At 42.5% G+C, this 20680-nt stretch overlaps 1 protein-coding gene across 4 annotated transcripts in view; it reads right to left on the bottom strand.

Annotated features, from left to right (window-relative positions):
• The window catches only part of PC (pyruvate carboxylase), a 103772-nt gene that overhangs the window by 77140 nt on the left and 5952 nt on the right, over positions 1–20680 (bottom strand). The window contains exon 3 of one of the 4 annotated variants that reach the window (XM_058526290.1): positions 11069–11225. The exons of the other annotated variants lie outside the window; for them this stretch is intronic. The gene's annotated coding sequence lies outside the window, so the exon portion shown is untranslated. The remainder of the gene's footprint in view (positions 1–11068; positions 11226–20680) is intronic. 4 annotated transcript variants of the gene reach the window in all.

Genomic DNA, 20680 nt, shown 5'->3' with positions numbered 1-20680 from the left:
ACCTTAAGTTTACACCTCTGGCTGATCTTCAGCACAGAGACAGCCTAAAACAATCGAAAACAAACAAAAAAACCCCCAGCAAACCCTGGGAAAGGGGGAGAATCTGATTTCCAAAGTTACCACATTATTAGAATCAAATGTCCAGTGTTCAACAAAAAGTCACAAGGCATACAAACAAACAGGAAAGTATAGCCCATTCAAAGGAAAAACAGAAACTGTCCCTGAAAAAGACTTAATGGCAGATATACTACACAAAGATTTTAAAACAATTGTCTTAAAGATGCTCAAAGAACTAAAGAAAGATGTGGAGAAAGTCAAGAAAACGACGTGTGAACAAAATGGAAATACCAATAAAGACACAGAAAACCTAAAAAGAAACCAAAAAATAAATAAATTCTGGTACTGAAAAGTACGATAACCGAAATGAAAAATTCACTAGAGGGATTCAAAGGCAGATTTGAGCAGGCAGAAGAAAGAATCAGTAAACTTGAAGACAGGACAATGGAAATTATCAAGCCTGATGAACAGAAAGAAAAAAGATTGAAGAAAAGTGGACAGAGCCTAAGGGGCCTGTGGGATACCACCAAACAGACCAACATACTCATTGTAGGAGTCCCAGAAGGAGGAGAGAGAGAGAAAAAAGGGAGAGAGAGATTAGAAGAAATAATGGCTGACAGCATCCCAGATCTGATGAAAAACATGAATATAAATATCCAAGAAGCTCAATGAACTCCAACTAAGATGATGCCAAAGACCCACACCAAGACACATTATAATCAAACTCTGAAAAGACAAAGAGAATCTTGCAAGCAACAACAGAGAAGCAAATTGTCACATACAAGGGATCCTCAATAAGATTTCTAGCAGATTTCTCATCAGAAACTGTAGAGGCCAAAAGGCGGTGGGCCAATATATTCAAAGTGCTAAAAAAATATATATATCAACCACAATCCTATATCCGGCAAAACTGTCCTTCAAAAGTGAGGGAGAAATTAAGATATCCCAGATAAACAAAAGCTGAGAGACTCTGTGACCACTAGACCTGACCTGCAAAAAATGCTCGAAGAAATCCTGCAAGGTGAAATGAAAGGACACTAGACAGTAACTCAAAGCCATATGGAGAAATAAAGATCTCAATAGAGGTAAATTCTAAAAGCTAGGCAATTCTAAAAGCTAGTATTATTGTAACGATGGTTTGTAACTGTACTTTTTGTTTTCTACATGATTTAAGAGACTAATACATTTAAGGAAAAAAAATAATTATTAGTGTAAAAGCTAGTATTACTGTAACTTTGGGTTATAACTCCAAATCTTGTTTTCTACATAATTTAGGGGACTAATGCATTTAAAAGAATTATTAGTTTGGGCCGGCCCAGTGGCTTAGCAGTTAAGTGCGTGCGCTCTGCTGCTGGCGGCCCGGGTTCGGATCCCGGGTGCGCACCGACGCACCGCTTCTCCAGCCATGCTGAGGCCGTGTCCCACATACAGCAACTAGAAGGATGTGCAACTATGACATACAACTACCTACTGGGGCTTTGGGGGGGGGAAAGTAAATAAATAAAATTAAAAAAAAAAAAAGAATTATTAGTTTATGTTTCAGGGCACACAACATATAAAAACATAATCTTGTGACATTAACAACTGAAAGGGGTGGGGACAGAGCTGTAAAGGAGCAGTTTTTATATGTTATTGAAGTTAAGCTGGTATAAATTCAAATTAGAGTGTTATAGCTTTAGGATGTTAAATGTAATCTCCATGCTAACCACAAAGAGAATAGCTATAAAATACACACAAAAGGAAATGAGAAAGGAATTTAAATATTTCACTACAAAATTTCAACTAAACACAAAAGAAAACAGTAATGCAGGAAATGAGGGACAAAAAAGCTACAAGGCACGTAGAAAACAAATAGCACAATGATAGAAGCTAAGTCCCTCCTTATCAGTAATTTCTTTAAATGTAAATGGATTAAACTCTCCAATCAAAAGACAGAGATTGGCAGAATGGATAAAAACACATGATCCAACTATATGCTGTCTACAAGAGACTGATCTGAGATCCAAAGACACAAACAAATTGAAAGTGACTGGACAGAAAAAGATATTCCATACAAATAGTAACCAAAAGAGAGCAGAAGCAGCTATACCAATATCAGAGAAAACAGACTTTAAATCAGAAAATGTTACAAGAGACAAAGAAGGACATTACATATTAATTAAAAGTCCAATATAGCAAGAAAACAACAATTATATAATTTTACACACCTAATGACAGACCATCAAAATATATTAAGCAAAAACTGACAGAATTGAAGGGAGACGCAGACAGTTCTACAATAATTAGAGACCTTAATACCCTACTCACAGGCCGGCCCGGTGGCTTAGCGGTTAAGTGCGCGCACTCCACTACTGGCGGCCCGGGTTCGGATCCTGGGCGCGCACCGACGCACCGCTTCTCCGGCCATGCTGAGGCCGCGTCCCACATACAGCAACTAGAAGGATGTGCCACTATGACATACGACTATCTACTGGGGCTTTGGGGAAAAAAAAAAAGGAGGAGGATTGCCAATAGATGTTAGCTCAGAGCCGGTCTTCCTCAGCAAAAAGAGGAGGATTAGCATGGATGTTAGCTCAGGGCTGATCTCCCTCACCAAAAAAAAAAGAGGAGAGAGAGGAAAAAAAACAAAAAAATACCCTACTCACAATAATGGATAGAACAACCAGACAGAAGATAAGAAAGGAAAGAGAGGACTTACACAACACAATAAACCAACTAGATCTAACAGACATATACAGAACCCTCTATCCAACAATGACAGAATACATACTCTTCTCAAGTGCACATGGGAAATTTTCCAGGATAGACCACATGTTAGGCCACAAATTAAGTCTCAACAGATTTAAAAAGATAGATATCATACATAGTGTCTTCTCTGACGCCAACAGGATGAAGTTAGAAATGAATAACAAAAGGAAAACTGGAAAACTCAGAAATTTGTGGAAATTAAAGAACACATTTTTAAACAACCAATGGATCAAAGAAGAAATCACAAGGGAAATAAGAAAATACTTAGAGACAAATGAAAACAAAAACACAACATACCAAAACTTAAGGGACTCAGTGAAAGCAGTGCTAAGAGGGAAATTTATAGCTATAAACACTTACATTAAAAAACAAGAAAGATCTCGGGGCCGGCCTGGTGGCACAAGCAGTGAAGTGCACGAGCTCCACTACGGCGGCCCGGGGTTCGCCAGTTCGGATCCTGGGAGTGTGCGAGTGCACCTATGCACTGCTTATGGAGCCGTACTGTGGCAGTGTCCCATATAAAGTAGAGGAAGGTGGGCATGGATGTTAGCTCAGGGCCAATCTTCCTCAGCAAAAAGAAGAGGATTGGTATCAGATGTTAGCTCAGGGCTGATCTTCTTCACAAAAAAAAAAAAAAGATCTCAAATCAACAACCTAATTTTACAACTTAAGGAACTAGAAAAAGAACAAACTAAACCCAAAGCAAGCAGAAGGAAAGAAATAATAAAGATTAAGTGCAGAGATCAATGAAACAGAGAATAGAAAAACAGTAGAGAAAAATCAATAAAATCTAAAGTTGGTTCTTAGAAAAAATAAACAAAATTGACAAAGCTTTAGCTAGATAGACTAAGAGAAAAAGAGAGAAGACTCAAATTACTAAATCAGAAATGAAAGTGGGGACATTACTACTGATTCTACAGAAATTAAAAGGATTATAAAAGATAACTATGAACAATTGTGCCCCAACAAATTGGACAACCTAGATGAAATGGACAAATTCCTAGAAACAAAATCTACCAAGACTAAATCACAGAGAAGTAGAAAATCTGAATAGACCTATAACTAGTAAAGAGATTGAATCAGTAATCAAAAATCTCCCAACAAAGAAAAGCCCTGGACCCGATGGCTTCACTGGTGAATTCTACAAAACATTTAAAGAACTAATACCAATGCTTCTCAAACTTTTCAAAAAAATTAAAGAGGAGGGAACATTTTCTAACTCATTCTATGAGGCCAGCAGAGCCCTGATACCAAATCCAGACAAAGACACTACAAGAAAAGAAAACTACAGATCAATATCCCTTATGAACACTGATGCAAAAATCCTCAAAAAAATACTAGCCAACAAAATTCAGCAGCATATTAAAAGGATTATACACTACGACCTACTGGGATTTATTCTGGAATGCAAGGAGTGTTAACATATGAAAAGAGATCAATGTAATATGTCACATCAACAAAATGAGGAGAGAAAAAAAAGGATCATCTCAATTGATGCAGAAAAAGCATTTAACAAAATTCAACACCCTTTCAGGATACAAACACTCAAGAAAATAAGAAATGAAGGAAACTTCCTCCACATAATAAAAGCTATATATATGAAAAGCCCTCAGTGAACATAATAATCAATGGTGAAAGACTGAAAGCTTTTCCTCTAAGATCAGGAACAAGGCAAGGATTCCTGCTTTCACCACTTCTGTTCAACATAGTACTGGAAGTTATTTATTTGTTTGTTTATTTGTTTATTTAGTTAGTTAGTTAGTTTTGTGAGGAGGATCAGCCCTGAGCTAACATCCATGCCAATCCTCCTCTTTTTGCCCAGGAAGACTGACCCTGAGCTAACATCTGTGCCCATCTTCCTCCACTTTATATGGGATGCCACCACAGCATGGCCTGACAAGCGGTGCATCGGTGCGCACCCGGGGTTCCGAACCCGGGCCGTCAGCAGCGGAGCGCGCGCTTAACCACTACGCCATGGGGCTGGTCCCCAGTACTGGAAGTTCTAGCCAGAGTAATTAGAGAAGAAAAAGAAAGCAAAGGCATCCAAATTGGAAAGAAGTAAAATTATCTCTGTTTGCAGAGGATATGATGTTATATGCAGAAAACCTGAACGATTCCACAAAAAAAGCTGTTAGAACTAATAAACGGGGACCGACCAGGTGGCATAGCTGTTAAATGCGCGCGCTCCACTTTGGCGGCCCGAGGGTTCACAGGTTCGGATCCCGGGCACGCACCGACGCACAGCACCGCTTGTCAAGCCATGCTGTGGCAGCGTTCCATACATAAAATAGAGGAAGATGGGCACAGATGTTAGCTCAGGGCCAATCTTCCTCAGCAAAAAGAGGAAGATTGGCAACAGATGTTGACTCATGGCCAATCTCCCTCACCAAAACAACAAAAGGCAACTAACAGAATGGGAGAAAATATTTGCAAATCATATATCTGATAAGGGATTAATAGGCAGAATATATAGAGAACGCCTAAAACTCAACAACAAAAAAAACAAACAATTCAAAAATGGGCAGAACTTGAATAGACATTTCTTCAAACAAGATATATGAATGGCCAATATGCACATGAAAAGACAGAAAGTACAACGGTGGTTGCCAAGGCCTGGGGAAAGGTGAGAATGGAAGTTGTTTAATAGGGACAGAGTTTCAATTTTACAAGGTGAAAAGAGTTATGGGGAGGGATGGTGGTGACAGTTGCACAACAATGTGAACGTACTTAATACCACTGAACTTTATACTTAAAAACAGTTAAGATGGTAAATTTGATGTTAAGTGTATTTTACCACAATAAGAAAAAAGGAAAAAAAAATAAGGAGCCTTTTTGGTATTCAGACAACAGAACAATATAAAAAGAGTTTTTAAAAAAACAAAAACAAACAAGAATCAGGCCAGCCTGAAATTAACACCTACCAAGATCAACTTGGCAGTAGCAGAATGACAATGGGTTATTCACAACAGTCTCCCCAGGAATGCAAAATATGTGAGAATTAGGGAAATTTCAGAAATCAAAAGGGCAAAATATTTGGAAAAAGAACTATGTGAAAGTAAGACTCTGCAACCAAAGACAAGGGAGACCAGGGTCTGAAATAGGACAATACCATTCTAAAATCCCTTAAGACATGTATTATTAATTGCCTGTGCTATTCCAGTTCTCCAAGCAACTCTATCTATAGAGTGAATGCTAAGTGGACCTAGCCCCCAGCAAGACTCCCTTGGTACAGATGGGCCAAGCACGGGTCTTTAAAACTAGAAGGGGCAGACCCCAGGGATTCCATGTTCCATTACAAATTCACAAAGTGGCCTTCTGGGACAAATCAGTGAGTGTGAAATGAGTGAGTGAGATTTCCAGGCCCAACCCAAGCATCAAAGCACTACAGTTCTGGGGGAGTGGCCCAGACTGCCTGCATAACCTCACTGTGCTGCTGGCGGTCTTATTCTAAAGTGAGAATGGAAGGCATATCCCCAGGGAGGCAAGAACCTCATCTCAAAAGCACTACTTTAAAGTTAAACAAGAGTTTTTCTAGCTGGGCTAGATAACCATCCATCCCTCCTGCTGAAAACAACTAAAAATGCTGAATAAAATACGTCTAAGTATGTATATATGTAAATACTTATATATTTTTAAAATTTTTTTTCTTAAAAGCATAGACAAGTTAGCAAGAAAACAAGGAACACTCAGGCCAAAATCTAAGCAGAGACAGAAACCCAGAGAGACAAGTAAACACTGAAACTTGTGCCCTGAAGGCACTTGCAGAACCAAACAAACCTGAGCTTCAGCTTTCAAAGCCTCAAAGGGCACAGCGGCACAGCCCAGAGTCCACCCAAGGTGGGAAATCTAAGGAGACCTTGCCTCCAGTGAAGCTGGGACTTCCAAAGGCTACTTCCCCAGAGTAAGAGTAAAGCAGAAATAAACCTGATCTACCTCTCCTCACTCCGAAGAGCCACCTGCAAGAAAAATCAAGCGTCTCAATCCTTGTCACTGAGCAGCTGGAGAAACAAAAAACCCACCCCAAGAAGTTATCAAAAATAGGGCAGGCCCCATGGCTTAGCGGTTAAGTGCATGCGCTCCGCTGCTGGCGGCCCGGGTTCGGATCCCGGGTCCGCACTGACGCACCGCTTCTCCGGCCATGCTGAGGCCACGTCCCACATACAGCAACTAGAAGGATGTGCACCTATGACATACAACTATCTACTGGGGCTTTGGGGGCAAAAAACAATAAATAAAATTAAAAAAAAAAGTTATCAAAAATAGCCCTCACAGATTTGCAGTCCAAATTCCCACCATGTGGGTGATCAGAAAACACTCAGTGCTCTATACTGCTGGCGGGAAGAAGGGTAAATTAGTACAACCACATTAGAAAAGAGTTTCACATGCCAGCAATTCCACTCCTAGTTTATACCCTGGAGAAACTGTTGCTCATGCACACCAGGAGCCATGTAGAAGAATGTTCTCAGCAGTGTTGTTCCTAAGAGCAAACACAGAAGCAGCCCAAAGGCTTCTTAGCAGTAGAAAGGATAAATAGATGTAGCACATTCATACAGCGAGCTACACAGCAGTGAAGATGAATGGAGCTCTGTGCATCCATATAGATGAATCACAGATGTAACGCCGAGCACAGTCACAGAGGTCTACAGGATGACTCCACGTCTATGATGTTCAAAACCAGGCAAAACTAAACAATAAGTTATTTAGAGATTGTTCATAGCTGGTAAAACTATCGAGAAAATCAAGAGAATGATTATCACAAAAGTCAGAACAGCTGTGGGGGTAAGGGGCTTCAACTGGGGAGGGCACAAAGGGGGCTTATATATTCCTAATTTTATTGCCTAACCTGGGGGATGGGAACACAGATGTTCACTTTATTATTCTGTTTCAATGTGTGTGTGTATGTATACACGTATGTTTTAAATATGTCTTTTGTGATATATTTTGCAATAAACATATGACAGAAAAACTATGGAATGCCACACAGCTGTTAAAGAGGCACACATCTCTGTACTGATATGGGAAGATCTCTAAGATAAATTGATAAGTGAAAGGGCACAGAGCAGAGAGAGGGTGTAGGAGGAAAAAAGAAGAGAAATATATTTATATTTTGAATGGACACATCATCTCTAAAAGGATAGACAAGATACTCTAACCAGAGGTGGCCTCTAGGGAGCAGAACTGGGGGGCGGGTGGGAGGGGAGACAGGAGAGAGAGAAAAAACAAAAGGAGACTTTTATACACATAAATGTTTGTATCAGGTGAGAGTATTACTAGCTAAAATACACAATTTTTTTTTTTTTTTTTAAACATTCAGCCCTAAACCCTTGGGTTACCACTTGGTAACCTGTTATACGACTCTAGTAGGTCCGTGGGTAGTGCCTCTAAGGCAGTTACCTGGGTCACACCTCTGCTTCCTTTGCCTTATCAGTAACTGTCCACTAGACCTGTCTTCAGGGTGGAAGGCACTCCATCATCTCAAATGATTTCACAGCAAGGGTAGAACTCCAGCCCATCCAAGCCTAGAATCCCACAAAGACCCTGTGATACTGTGATATAATAAGAAATATATATTTGGTCTTTGTTCCAGGTTTCTGCACAAGAGCTTCTAAAATTCTTGGAATTTTCTTAGTGATAGAGGTGTGAGGAGCATCTTTTGTTATTCATAATAAGCCCCTTTCAACCACACCTGAGTTTATGCTAATACGATGACTCTTGGTGGGCCCCTAGATAGCTTCAGGATGGGGGCTGGTTGCCAGAGGAACTAACCATGTGATCAGAAGGCTGGAACTTTCAGCCCCACCCCTGTACCTCCAGGGAGGGGAGAGGGGCTGGAGATTGAGCTAATCACCAATGGCCCATCATGCCTACGTAATGGAACCTCCACAAATACCCTAAACAGCAGGGTTCAGAGAATTTTCGGGTTGGTGAACACATCCAGGTGCCGGGAGGGTGACATGCCCCAAGTCCACAGGGGCAGAAGATCCTGTGCTCAGGATCCTTCCAGACCTCACCCAAAGCACCTCTTCATCTGGCTGTTCATTTGTATCCTTTATAATAAATCAGTAATCAGAAGTCAAGTGTTTCCCTGAGTTCTGTGAGCCATTATAGCAAATTATCAAACCTAAGGAGGGGTTGTGGGAATCCCCTATTTATAGCTGGTTGGTCAGAAATATAGGTGGCAACCAGGGACTTGTGACTGGCATCTGCACTAACTCTGGGTGGTTAGTGTCAGAACTGATTTAAATTGTAGGACACCCAGTTGGTTTCAGAGAGTGGGAGAATCTGTTGGTATTGGGAAAAATACTACGCGTTTAATGTCAGAACTGTTGTAGGTAAAAAACACCATCAGAGAACCCTGGCTGGGATCCCATCAATGACTGGACCCTTGCACTTACTCAGCTGGGCTGGCTGATCTGGGACAAAAATCTCAAAGAGGCAGTGGCTAGAATGTCCTTCTGGGGCCATACATCTGCTAGCAATGGCTGAATTTGCCCTCCACCCACCCCCTGGGGGGAAAAGCCTCTTTAAGTTGTGTGTTCCCTCCAGGTGGAGAGGCCAACCATGAGGGGAAAGAAAAATGACTCAGAGCTGTAAAAAAAAAAAAAAAAAAAAAACCAGAGAGGGCAGCCACATGACTAGACTTGGATCTCTTCTTAGAAGATAAAGCACACCACCCCTTCACTTGTGACTTCAATCTCAGCGTGCTTCCTCTCTTGTCAGCAGGTGCCCCCACCTGCCTATGCAGCTAACCAAATGCCCTTCCAAAGGCTTAGCACAGAACCATGAAAACCAAGCACTTGGGGGAAAACCAGAAACCAGAGTTATACATTCATATTCTGAGTATGCTAGGAGAATCCCTCTCTCCAAAAAGTCTTCCTCGCCATGCACCTAAAAAATACAAGAAAAAACCAAAACTTCTCAAATCTAACATCTACAAATACAAACTCATCTACAATACATTGTTTTGTTCAGAGTAAATCCGTGTGCAGGCAATTTCAACTCCCACTCATCCTGTCCTGGAAGGAAAGGGAAGGTGCCCAGTACTCAGAAGGTGTTTCTCTCCTGTTAGCCCTTCCAGCCCGACCTAACGAAGCAGGAAGGGGCTCTGAGCCCGAAAACTGGAGGAAAGGGAAGGCCCTGAGAGGCAAGAGCTGGGGAAATCAGCTGGGGAATCTTAGGACTCAGCTTGACCTCTCTCCTCTCAGGATAAGGTTTTCTCCAGGTAAGGTCTCAGGACTGACTGTTCTGGTCTCAAGCAAACTCAATTTTCTCAGGAAATTGTGAGTTGGGCTTAATAGCCCATCTCTCAAGATGGCTGAAGGTGTGGAAGACATCCTCTACCCACTCTGGGTCCTTTCTGGCTGGGCTACAAATTAAATTGACATGAGACCGAATAGCAGGAGAAAATCAAACAAAGCTTTATAACATGTATACATGGGAGAGACCCACTGGGTAACTGAGTATCTCGATAAATGGTGGAAGTTTTCACCTTAAATAGCATATTCAGGTAGACAAAGGAGGATGTTGGGAGTCGGGGGGAGCCAGCTATGGGAGATTACCAGAAAGCACAGTAAACAAGAGTATGCAGATTTAAGTCCTCACCTTCTGCACCGATAAGAGTTTCTAGACATAAGGTCATCCCTTATGTCTTCCTAGTACAGAGAGGGAGATACCTTTATAAATGGAAATTTCCCTTATAAATGTAAATGTGTCTTACAAAGGATAACTTGTACTTTTACTTGGAATTGGCTTAGCAAGGACCCTCCCAGTCTATCCATACCCAGAGTTAAATTCTTTTAGGCAGTTAGTGGGGGGGGGGGGGGGGCTCAAAATTTCTGTCTTTCAGAGAAAATAATCAGGGTAAAGAGACATATTTTGAGGTAGCCAATTCTGATCCCCCACACACCCCATCCCAATTCCCTATTCCTATGCCTCTCCACTTTTCTCCTGACCTCAGGTCATCCAGCTACATGAATTAGGTTGCTTTTCCAGCTCTGCATTTCAGGATGGAGGCAGCACTGCAATCAGAGCTCTCCTCGTCCTCTCTCCGCTTCACCCCAGGACACCTTTTCTCCTGTAGCAATTGGTAATTGCTTCTTCCTTCCCATCACCACCCCCTCCCTGCTCCACACCTGCGTCAATGACTACACGTCCAAATTGCAAGAACTGCCTCTCAGGGCTAGTCCTCCACTCTGACCTGACTCTCCCCATCCCAGGTCAGCCAGAAAGACTCTTCCAGAAGAGTCTTTCAAACCCCATTCACCTGTGGGTGGTCGCAGGCTCAAGCATCTCAGAGAATTCTCATTGTCTCAAATCCTAACTCGCAGCTGGACATTCACAGAATGCATCTCCCGGCACTCACGCTCACTACTCCCCAACAGCATCCATTCTTCCAACAAGATTTCCTAAGCACCAGGCTCCTGTGGGTTCAGCAGCAAACACAGCAGATGCAAATCTTCATCCTCGTGGAGCTTCCATCGCCTTCCTCCGGCCAGTGAGGCTGGGGCATCACCCTTTACCCAACGCCTGGCTTTTCTCATTGCCATGATTTGCTCCATGTGCTACTGTCTGGGTGCCATCCCCTCCTCTCCACCAACCCAAATATGACACCTCATTCAAGGGCCAGCTCTCCTAAGAAGTCCTTCCTGAGTAGCCACCCACCTGACACAGTCCCCTCAGCTCACAGGCCCTTGGACTCACGTGTTCTCTCCACAGTGAGCTCTCCTGTAACTGTTCTCCACTGGTACCATTAACAGAGCCATAGCTATGACGTGTCCACTGGGTGCCACTTTACATAAGTTATTTCATTTAATCCCCCCAACAGCCCCGTGAGGAAGGTCTTATTGCCCCTATTTTAGATGAGGAAATCAAGGCTCAAAGAAGCTTAGGAACTTGCCAGAAATGACAGGGCTGGTAGAAAGCTAAGCTTGAACTCCACCCCTGACCCCTGACTCCAGAGCCCTACTCTCAGCCCCCTCCCTGGTAATTTTCTGCATTCATTTTTGCAGTTAGCATCTTACCTGGCACAGAAACAGTACTCAGTAAAAGGCAATTATGACTATTCCTTATTAACTAGTCACTACTTGAGCATGCATTCCTTCCCACCCCAACCATAGGATAAGGGCCCGAGGGCAAGGGCCACATCGTCAGATCCTCTTGAAGCTGTACAGCACCCAGTAAAGAGCTGTGCCTGCCACAGATGCACAGTAAATGCTTGAGGAAAGAACGAACAATTTCTTGGAATACTGCACAGGAATAACTTTTGCCCTTCTTAAACCATTCAGTCAGTTGTGAAAACTCAGGATTAGATCATGGGGAATTTATTCTGCCAAATATTAAAATTGCCATTTAAGAATTTCAGAAGTAAAAAAGGATGGAAAGATGGCCCAGGTCAGCAAAAACACAAATGTGTTTTGCAACCCGCTGGAATGGGATAGTCAAAAGCCAGAGAGGCCGAGGAAAACCTTAAGTTCTTACTGAATCGGCCTCAGGCAACACGGCAGGGAGAACTCTGCCCTGAGTGAAGACTCCCAACTGGCCACAAGCCCAAGGGACAACAAATAGTGACAAGTGACAATTCTGGTGACAGAAGCTGCAAACACCTCTCAAGAGATTAATTTAAGTAGGAAAGACGGAGAGGTTTGGGTTGGTCTTTTCCGCCCTGTGCACAGTGACACTGAGATGTCGCATTCTAACACCCTGTGAACAGCAGGAAGAACCCGAGCCCAGGAACTGGAACAGCTGCTTTCAAAGCTCAGCTCTCTCTCACCGGTGGAGCTGGATGAGTCACTGAACCCTCTGAACCTCTGGTCCATCATCCATAAACAACTAAACCACCACCTTAACCTGTCCCAGTGAGAATGTCCAATGAATAATAAAATGATACAGTGCTATACACATATAAGGAATATTATCAAAAACAAAGGCAATAGAACATCAGCAGTTGGCTCTATGGTATCCTGGAGTAAGCTAGCTGAGATGAGACCCCAAAATTTGTTGAAACTTTGATGGCTGATGGGTAGGGGAGAGGCTGCCCTTATTAGGTTATGGCAGTTTTTTTTTTTTTTTTTTTATGAGGAAGACTAGCCCTGAGCTAACATCCGTTGCCAATGCTCCTCTTGTTGCTGAGGAAGATTGGCCCTGGGCTAACATCTGTGCCCATCTTCCTCTACTTTATATGTGGGATGCCTGCCACAGCATGGCTTGATAAGCGGTGCGTGGGTTCATGCCCAGAATCCGAATCTGTGAACCCCCGGCCACCAAAGCGGAGCATACCAACTTAACCACTAAGCCACTGGGCCAGCCCTATTTCTCTTGAGGTGAATGTCGAATTCACCTTTGGGGACAAAACTTGTCTTTCTGTATTATAATTCCATTCTGCTATACCCGAGCATTCAGTAAAATTTTGTAAAATGTTAGCAATATTTTTAAAAGGTGTACTTTGAGAAGTTATGAGACAGGTCTATTTGCATGTTTACGGCAAAACAGTATGAAGAGAGAGGCAACAGCCCTGGGGCTGGGAGAAACTGGTGACATGCAGAAGAGAGGAGTGGACAGACAGCTGGCCAAGGAAATAAGCAACCCAGGTAGATTTCATTCATTTAACAAATGTTTTTTTTTGAGCCACTACTATGTCCCAGGCTTGATGGAATACATAATAAGCCTTCCTTAGGTATTTCTAGAAATACTTGGGGAGGGGAACTTGGTAAAAGACCAAGTTCCTGCAGGTCAAGTATGAAAGGAGTGTCAGTAATTGTTATTTAGGGACAAAACTGACATATCCGTGAAGATGGAAGACATCAGAGCCATCTAAGACTCAAAGGTCAAATACAGTTGAAGGTTTTGCCTCATATGGCATCTATGTTCATCCCACCGCCTTCTGGACTCCATGGTTTCCAAGGAGAAATGGGCTCTTAATGTTATCAAAGACTACTTGTACATGATGAGTTGCTTATCTCTTGCTGCTTTCAAGATTCTTTCTTTGATTATGGTATGTCTAGGTGTGGATCTCTTTGAGTTTATCCTACTTGGAGTTCACGAGCTTCTTGAGTCTGTAAATTATTGTCTTTCATCAAATTTCGGAAGTTTTTGGCCATTATTTCTTCAAATATTCATTCTGTTCCCTTCTCTCTATCCTTTCCTTCTAGGACTCCCATTATGTGTATGTTGATAGGCTTGATGGTGTTCTACAAGTATCTGAGGCTCTGCTCATTTTCCTTCATTCTTTTTTCTCTCTGTTCCTCAGACTGGATAATCTCAATTGACCTATCTTCAAGCTTGTTTATTTTTTCTTCTGCCTGCTCAACTCTGATGCTGAGCCCCTCTAGTGACTTTCTCATTTCAGTTATTGTACTTTTCAACTCCAGAATTTCTTTTTGGTTATTTTTGTAATTTCTATCACTTATTGATCATCTCAATTTGGTGAGGCACTGTTCTCATACTTTCTTTTAGTTCTTTAGACATATTTTAAAAGAGCTGCTTTAAAGTCTTTGTCTATGAAGTCTGGAGTCTGAGCTTCCTCAGGGACAGTTTCTATTGATTGCTTCTTTTCCTGTGTATGTGCCATTCTTCGTTTCTTTGCATGCCTCATAATATTTTTTGTGCGTGTGAGGAAGATCGGCCCTGAGCTAACATCTGCCAATCCTCCTCTTTTTGCTGAGGAAGATTGGCCCTGGGCTAACATCCATGCCCATCTTCCTCCACTTTATATGGGATGCCGCCACAGCATGGCTTGACAAGCAGTGTGTCGCTGCGCGCCCGGGATCCGAACCGGCGAACCCCAGGCCGCCAAAGCGGAGTGCGCGCATTTAACCACTTGCGCCACCGGGCTGGCCCCCCATATTTTCTCGAAAACAAATTCAGGCATTTTTCTTGAATAAATATTCCTTGGATTGCTGCAAGCCTTTGGTTAATTTCCAGAGTTCTGAAAAAGTTGATTATGTCAGTTAATGCCAGTTTTCTCATTTCTTTTATCGAGGAATATCTTACTCCCTCATGCCCCAGGAATGTATATCTCATATGGCATTTATAAAAAGGTTTTCATCCCTTCAAAGAATTTTTTGGAGAAGAGGAGTAAAACAGAAGAACTCTGATAGTTAAATACCTTGTACCTGATCTTAAGCCCCAAGTAGTGTTATAAATTGCATGCTTTACTTTTTTTAAAAAAACCTGATTATTTAAAATTAAGACACAGCAAAAAAAAATTTTTTGAACACACAATTTTATAATTCCAACATGCAGAAAAAAACTTTTGGTATAGCATTCCAAAATAACCAAAAATGAGATGTTACACATTTTTTTTTATAATGTACCTTTCTTGTGTAAAAGCATCATGGCTCTTGTTCTGTGGTAATAAATTTAGAGTGACAGTTTGATTAGGGTACATGGGCTATTTTTAAAGCTTCCTCGTATGACACTGAACAGACTGCATATGTAGCAATCCTTTTCTGACGTACATTTTGGTGGTTTCCCATTTTCTACTATAAAAATGCTGATCTGAACAGCATAGTATTGTTTGTGTGCTTGCCTCATTATACTTTAGGTTACATTTCTAGAATTGAAATTGCCATGTCAATTTTTTTTTTTAAGTTTTAGGTTTACTCTTTTCTGTTCCCCTGCCATTTAATGCCCTGCCCTATGGTAGAGCACATTTTCCTCTCTTTGAACAGAAATTCTGTCACTCAGTGATGTCACTGCCATCATTTAATATACTCTTAAATGCTATTAATCACTCAGTGCTCCTTCACCACATGAAGGGGGAACTCAGAGCCACAAGTAAGGAGAGATTGTATTTAAAACTGCAGATCAGGAATCCAAGGCAGTCACCCTCTCAAATTTCCTTTTCTTGGAACTCCACAGATCTTCACTCTTACCCACATGGGGCCACATAAGCATCAGACATCAAGGGAGAGGTCAGATTGCATTAATAATTTTCAGCCAGTCCCACGCACCACCCACAAGCTTCCCTAGGCTATACCCAGTGACCAGGACAGGAATGCAAGTCCACATCTGTTTATCATCTAAAATCCAAATCTCCAACAAGAATCTGAAGGCAATGGCCCTTCCGAAGAGATCAGTAGCTCTCTACTAGGAGGTTAGAGAGAGGCCAGGGTGCTCACCATTTCCAGGTGGGTGAGCCAAAGAACAGGAAAAGGAAGGCACGTGTTCCAGGTGCCAGAATTTCTTGGTAACCAAGCCTGATCAGAAAGCAAGAACTCTTAAGCACCAGACACCCTTTCTCTTCATTTGAAAAGATGTAAGATATAGGGGAAATGCCAGAAGACTGGGACTCAAATTCAAACACTGCTGGGTCACTGGCATGATTTTAGAACCAGTCCATGGTCAGACAAAGCCTTGGGAAATACGCAGAATCCAAATTCTACCTATTTTGTATTTTAATTCCACCTATTTTGTGGCCATAGTGCATAAGAAATGAAGGCTTAAATAGATTAATTGGGTCTGGTATAGCAGCCTGGGTGAAGAAGTGCAGAGTTCCATGAGAAGAGAAGGATTAGGCAATGGGATGCTTCAATCTAGGGCACATGGGCTGTGAGACCATCCCCATTTGGGGGCAAAATGGCACTGAATCAGGGGTCTGCCTAGCAGTTGGATTCAAAGGCCAAGACCTAGTTTCATCTTGGCGAGGAATCGCTTGAATTATAAAGAAATGTCATCTAGTTGAGAAAGAAACTCCAAAAGTTGCTTAGGAAAGTAGTTTACTATAGTTTGAGATCATATCATTATTTTCCTTATTAGGTAAGCTTCTTGAATTCCAGGAAGATACAGCATTAAGAATAAATATGCCTGAGAAAATAAAAACCATAGCATTTATAATTTTGTGTTAAGAAATCTCTATCTGTTACTTTCTATACTTTAACGTTCAAGGGAATTTGGTCTGTTCAGAGTAACAAGTTAGTCTCAAGATTCCAATTAAAATATGTAACTGAGTAATTGGTTTAGACTTGTGATTTTAAGTAGGAATTTTACTAAGTTTAAAATCAGTACCGGCATGGGGCCGGCCCAGTGGCGTAGTGGTTAAGTGCACGTGCTCCGCTGCTGCGGTCCCGGGGTTCGGATCCCGGGCGCGCACCAACGCACCGCTTGTCAGGCCATTCTGTGGCAGCATCCCATGTAAAGTGGAGGGAGGTGGGCACGGATGTTAGCCCAGGGCCAATGTTCCTCAGCAAAAAAGAGGAGGATTGGTGACGGATGTTAGCTCAAGGCTGATCTTCCTCACAAAAAAATAAATAAATAAAATCGGTATTGGCAGATGACAAACAAGCACATGAAAAGATGCTCAACATCATTAGTCACCAGGGCAATTCGAACTGAAACCACAAGATCCCACTACACAGCTTTTAGAACGGCTAAAATTAAAAAGACTAGTCACATCCAGTGTTGCTGAGGATGTGGAGGGACTGGAACTCACATACACTGCTGGTGGGAACATAAAATGCAACAACCACTTTGGAAGAGAGTTGGGGAGTTTAAGTTAAACATAAACCTGCCATACGATCCAGCCACTCCACTCCTACACATCTGCCCGAGAGAAAAGGAAATATGTATCCATACAAAGACTTGTACACAAACATTCACAGCAGCTTTATTTAGAATTGCCAAAAACTGGAAAAAACGGAAACAACCAACAACAAGTGAACAGAAACAAATCGTGGGATAGCCACATAATGGAATACTACTCAGCAATAAAAAGGAAAGGCTATTGATACATACAACAACATGAACAAATCTCAAAATAATTACGCTGAGTGAAAGAAGCCAAACAAAAAAGGATACAGACTATGTGATTCCCCTTATGTAAAATTCCAGAAAATGCAAACTAATCTACAGTAACAGAAAGCAGTTCAGTGGTTACTTGGGGTTGGGGGAGGCAGAGAGGAGTGGAAGGGAGGGACTACAAAAGGCCACGAGGACACTTTTGGAAGTCATGGATATGCTCACTCTCTTAATTGTGATTATGGTTTCACAAGTGTATACATATGTCAAATTTTATACATTGTACACTTTAAATATATGCAATTTATTATTTATTTTTTTATTTTTGTGAGGGAGAACAGCCCTGAGCTAACATCTGTGCTAATCCTCCTCTTTTTTTTTGCTGAGGAAGAACGGCTCTGAGCTAACATCTATTGCCAATCCTCCTCCTTTTTTCCTTCCCCAAAGCCCCAGTAGATAGTTGTATGTCATAGTTGCACATCCTTCTAGTTGCTGTATGTGGGACGCGGCCTCAGGACGGCTGGAGAAGCGGTGCGTCAGTGCGCGCCCGGGATCCGAACCCGGGCCGCCAGTAGCAGAGCACGCGCACTTAACCGCTAAGCCACTGGGCCGGCCCAAATATATGCCATTTATTATGCCAAAAATACCTCAATAAAGCTGTTAAAAAAAATTAAACATAGGGTGCCGGCCCCATGGCGTAGCGGTTAAGTGCGCGCACGCTCTGCTGCTGGTGGCCCGGGTTCAGATCCTGGGCACGCACCGATGCACCACCTGTCAGGCCATGCTGTGGCGACGTCCCACATAAAGTGGAGGAAGATGGGCACAGATGTTAGCCTAGGGCCAATCGTCCCCAACAAAAAGAGGAGGATTGGCATGGATGTTAGCTCAGGGCTGATCTTCCTCACACACACAAAAAATAATAAAATAAAATAAAACATAAAACAGTATTGGAATGTTTAAGAAAATTTAAGAGTTAGCTTAATTTATTAGATTTACAGGAATTATTTAAGTATTAGGGACGTTTTTTAATCAGACAATTGGAAGTATTAAAATAATTAAAGGAAGTTGAGGGCCGGCCCCATGGCTTAGCGGTTAAGTGCGCACGCTCCGCTGCTGGTGGCCCAGGGTTCAGATCCCGGGCACGCACAGAGGAACTGCTTCTCTGGCCATGCTGAGGCCGCGTCCCACATACAGCAACTAGAAGGATATGCAGCTATGACAGACAACTATCTACTGGGGCTTTGGGGGAAAAGAAAGAAATAAAAAAACTAAAAAAAAAAAAAGAAGTTTAATATAATTTACATATTCAATTTAAAATTTTCAAATGAGTTAAGTTTGCAAATGGGATCAAGTATTAATCAAAAGGCCCCTTTCAAATTGATTGTTAAAATTTTCTAGAATTATAAATAGAACAGAAAGATTTGTAGGCTGCACTTAAAAGCTAAACTTAAAAGACTAGCCCTTAAAGGAAGAACTAGATTTTTGAGTTGGTAACTTTAAGAAATTGAAAATCAATTTTTTTTCCCCAACCAAAGTAACTCTGAACAATCTTGGCATTACACAAAAACCCAGGGGTAGGGGTGGGGTGTGGCATCAAAAATCACTCAGACATGCCACTCACTCTTCACCTGAAACTCACCAAGTCACTTAGTCTCTCTGAACCTCAGTTTCCTCATCCACAGGAGAGGAATGTTTTCCAGAATAAATAAAACATTTATTATTAGTGAGGTAACATTAATAAATTTCATATTGCTAGACAGCACATTAGTTAGTAAAAGCACTTGGAGGGGGCCGGCCCAGTGGTGCAAGCGGTTAAGTGTGCGCGCTCCACTGCAGCAGCCCGGGGTTCGCCAGTTCAGATCCTGGGCGCGCACCAACGCACCGCTTGGCAAGCCATGCTGTGGCGGTGTCCCGTATAAAGTGGAGGAAGATGGGCATGGATGTTAGCCCAGGGCCAGTGTTTCTCAGCAAAAAAAAAAAAAAAGAGAAGGAATGGCAGATGTTAGCACAGGGCTGATCTCCTCCTCACAAAAAAAAAAAAAAAAAAAAAGCACTTGGAGAAGCACACAGTGATGCACAAGTATAAGAGATGAGCAGTATCACTCCGTAGTAACTGCAGCCTCTCCCAGACCCTGGGCTGACCGGTGGCAGATGTGCGAAAGGTGACACGTATCCTCAGAGACTAAGCATGACTCAGCAGAGCCGGATCATGGAATTTTCCTCCGACGACCCAGCCAGGGAAGGATGTGGCTCAGGAGAGGAGCAGCCACATGTGGAGTTTGGCTCCATTCCACACACAGCTGGTGGAAATGTACTTAGAGCAGCCTTGGATAGCGCAGCCCCACCCCTTCTCCGGCCTGTAGGCAAATCAGGATGAGGAGGTAAAAGCAGCAATGAGGGGCTGCTGGGATGACCTGGGTTATGCCTCTGGCACAGCACTTACAAAAAAAAAAAAAAGCCCACATCCACCCCCCTCCAGGATCACCAAGGAGACAGCAGAGGAAGAGGGCAGGGTGGCAACCTTCCATGGCAGAGTCTTGGTTACGGTAACTAATGGGGACTCAGCAGGGACTTAGGGACTGAAGAGCCAAATAAGCTTTAACAAATTAGATGACCTGGGAGAAGCCAGCCCTTCTTGGCGACTAATTTTCCCTTCCTACTGATGGATTTTCCCTTCCTACCCATAGATTTTGGGGAAGACATGCAATAAAAGATGACACACACACAAAAAGAAGGGAGATGAGACTCTTAGATTCAGCGAATCTGCCTTCTCTGGGCCCCAATTTCTCAGCTCCATAAGAGAGGTAGTTTGGGGGCCTTCACCCAACTCCCCCACTTCTCCTTCAAGTAAGAGCAACAACATTCAACTCTATCAACCAAGAATAGGAGGACGACAGCAAGCAGAGAACAGGGCAGTGGAAACTGTGTGGAGGGTGGAGTCCAGGAAAGGTCCGAGCCGTTTCCACCCCATACTCATCTGCCTTCACTCTGCCAGCGTTTCTAAGCAAACTCGATCACAGAGTGGTTAACTGGCCACTACTGGCCCAAGACCTGGAACAAAAGAGGACAGCAGAAAAACCTCAGAAAGGACAACTCCTGGGTCATGAAGGGTCACCTGAGAAAAATCCCTACACACTGGGTA

The sequence above is a fragment of the Diceros bicornis genome, chromosome 31 (genome assembly GCF_020826845.1).
Source record: "Diceros bicornis minor isolate mBicDic1 chromosome 31, mDicBic1.mat.cur, whole genome shotgun sequence".
In the NCBI taxonomy this organism is placed as follows: domain Eukaryota; kingdom Metazoa; phylum Chordata; class Mammalia; order Perissodactyla; family Rhinocerotidae; genus Diceros; species Diceros bicornis.
The sequence above is the reverse complement of the archived record's forward strand: the minus strand, read 5'-3'. Positions and strand labels throughout refer to the sequence as shown.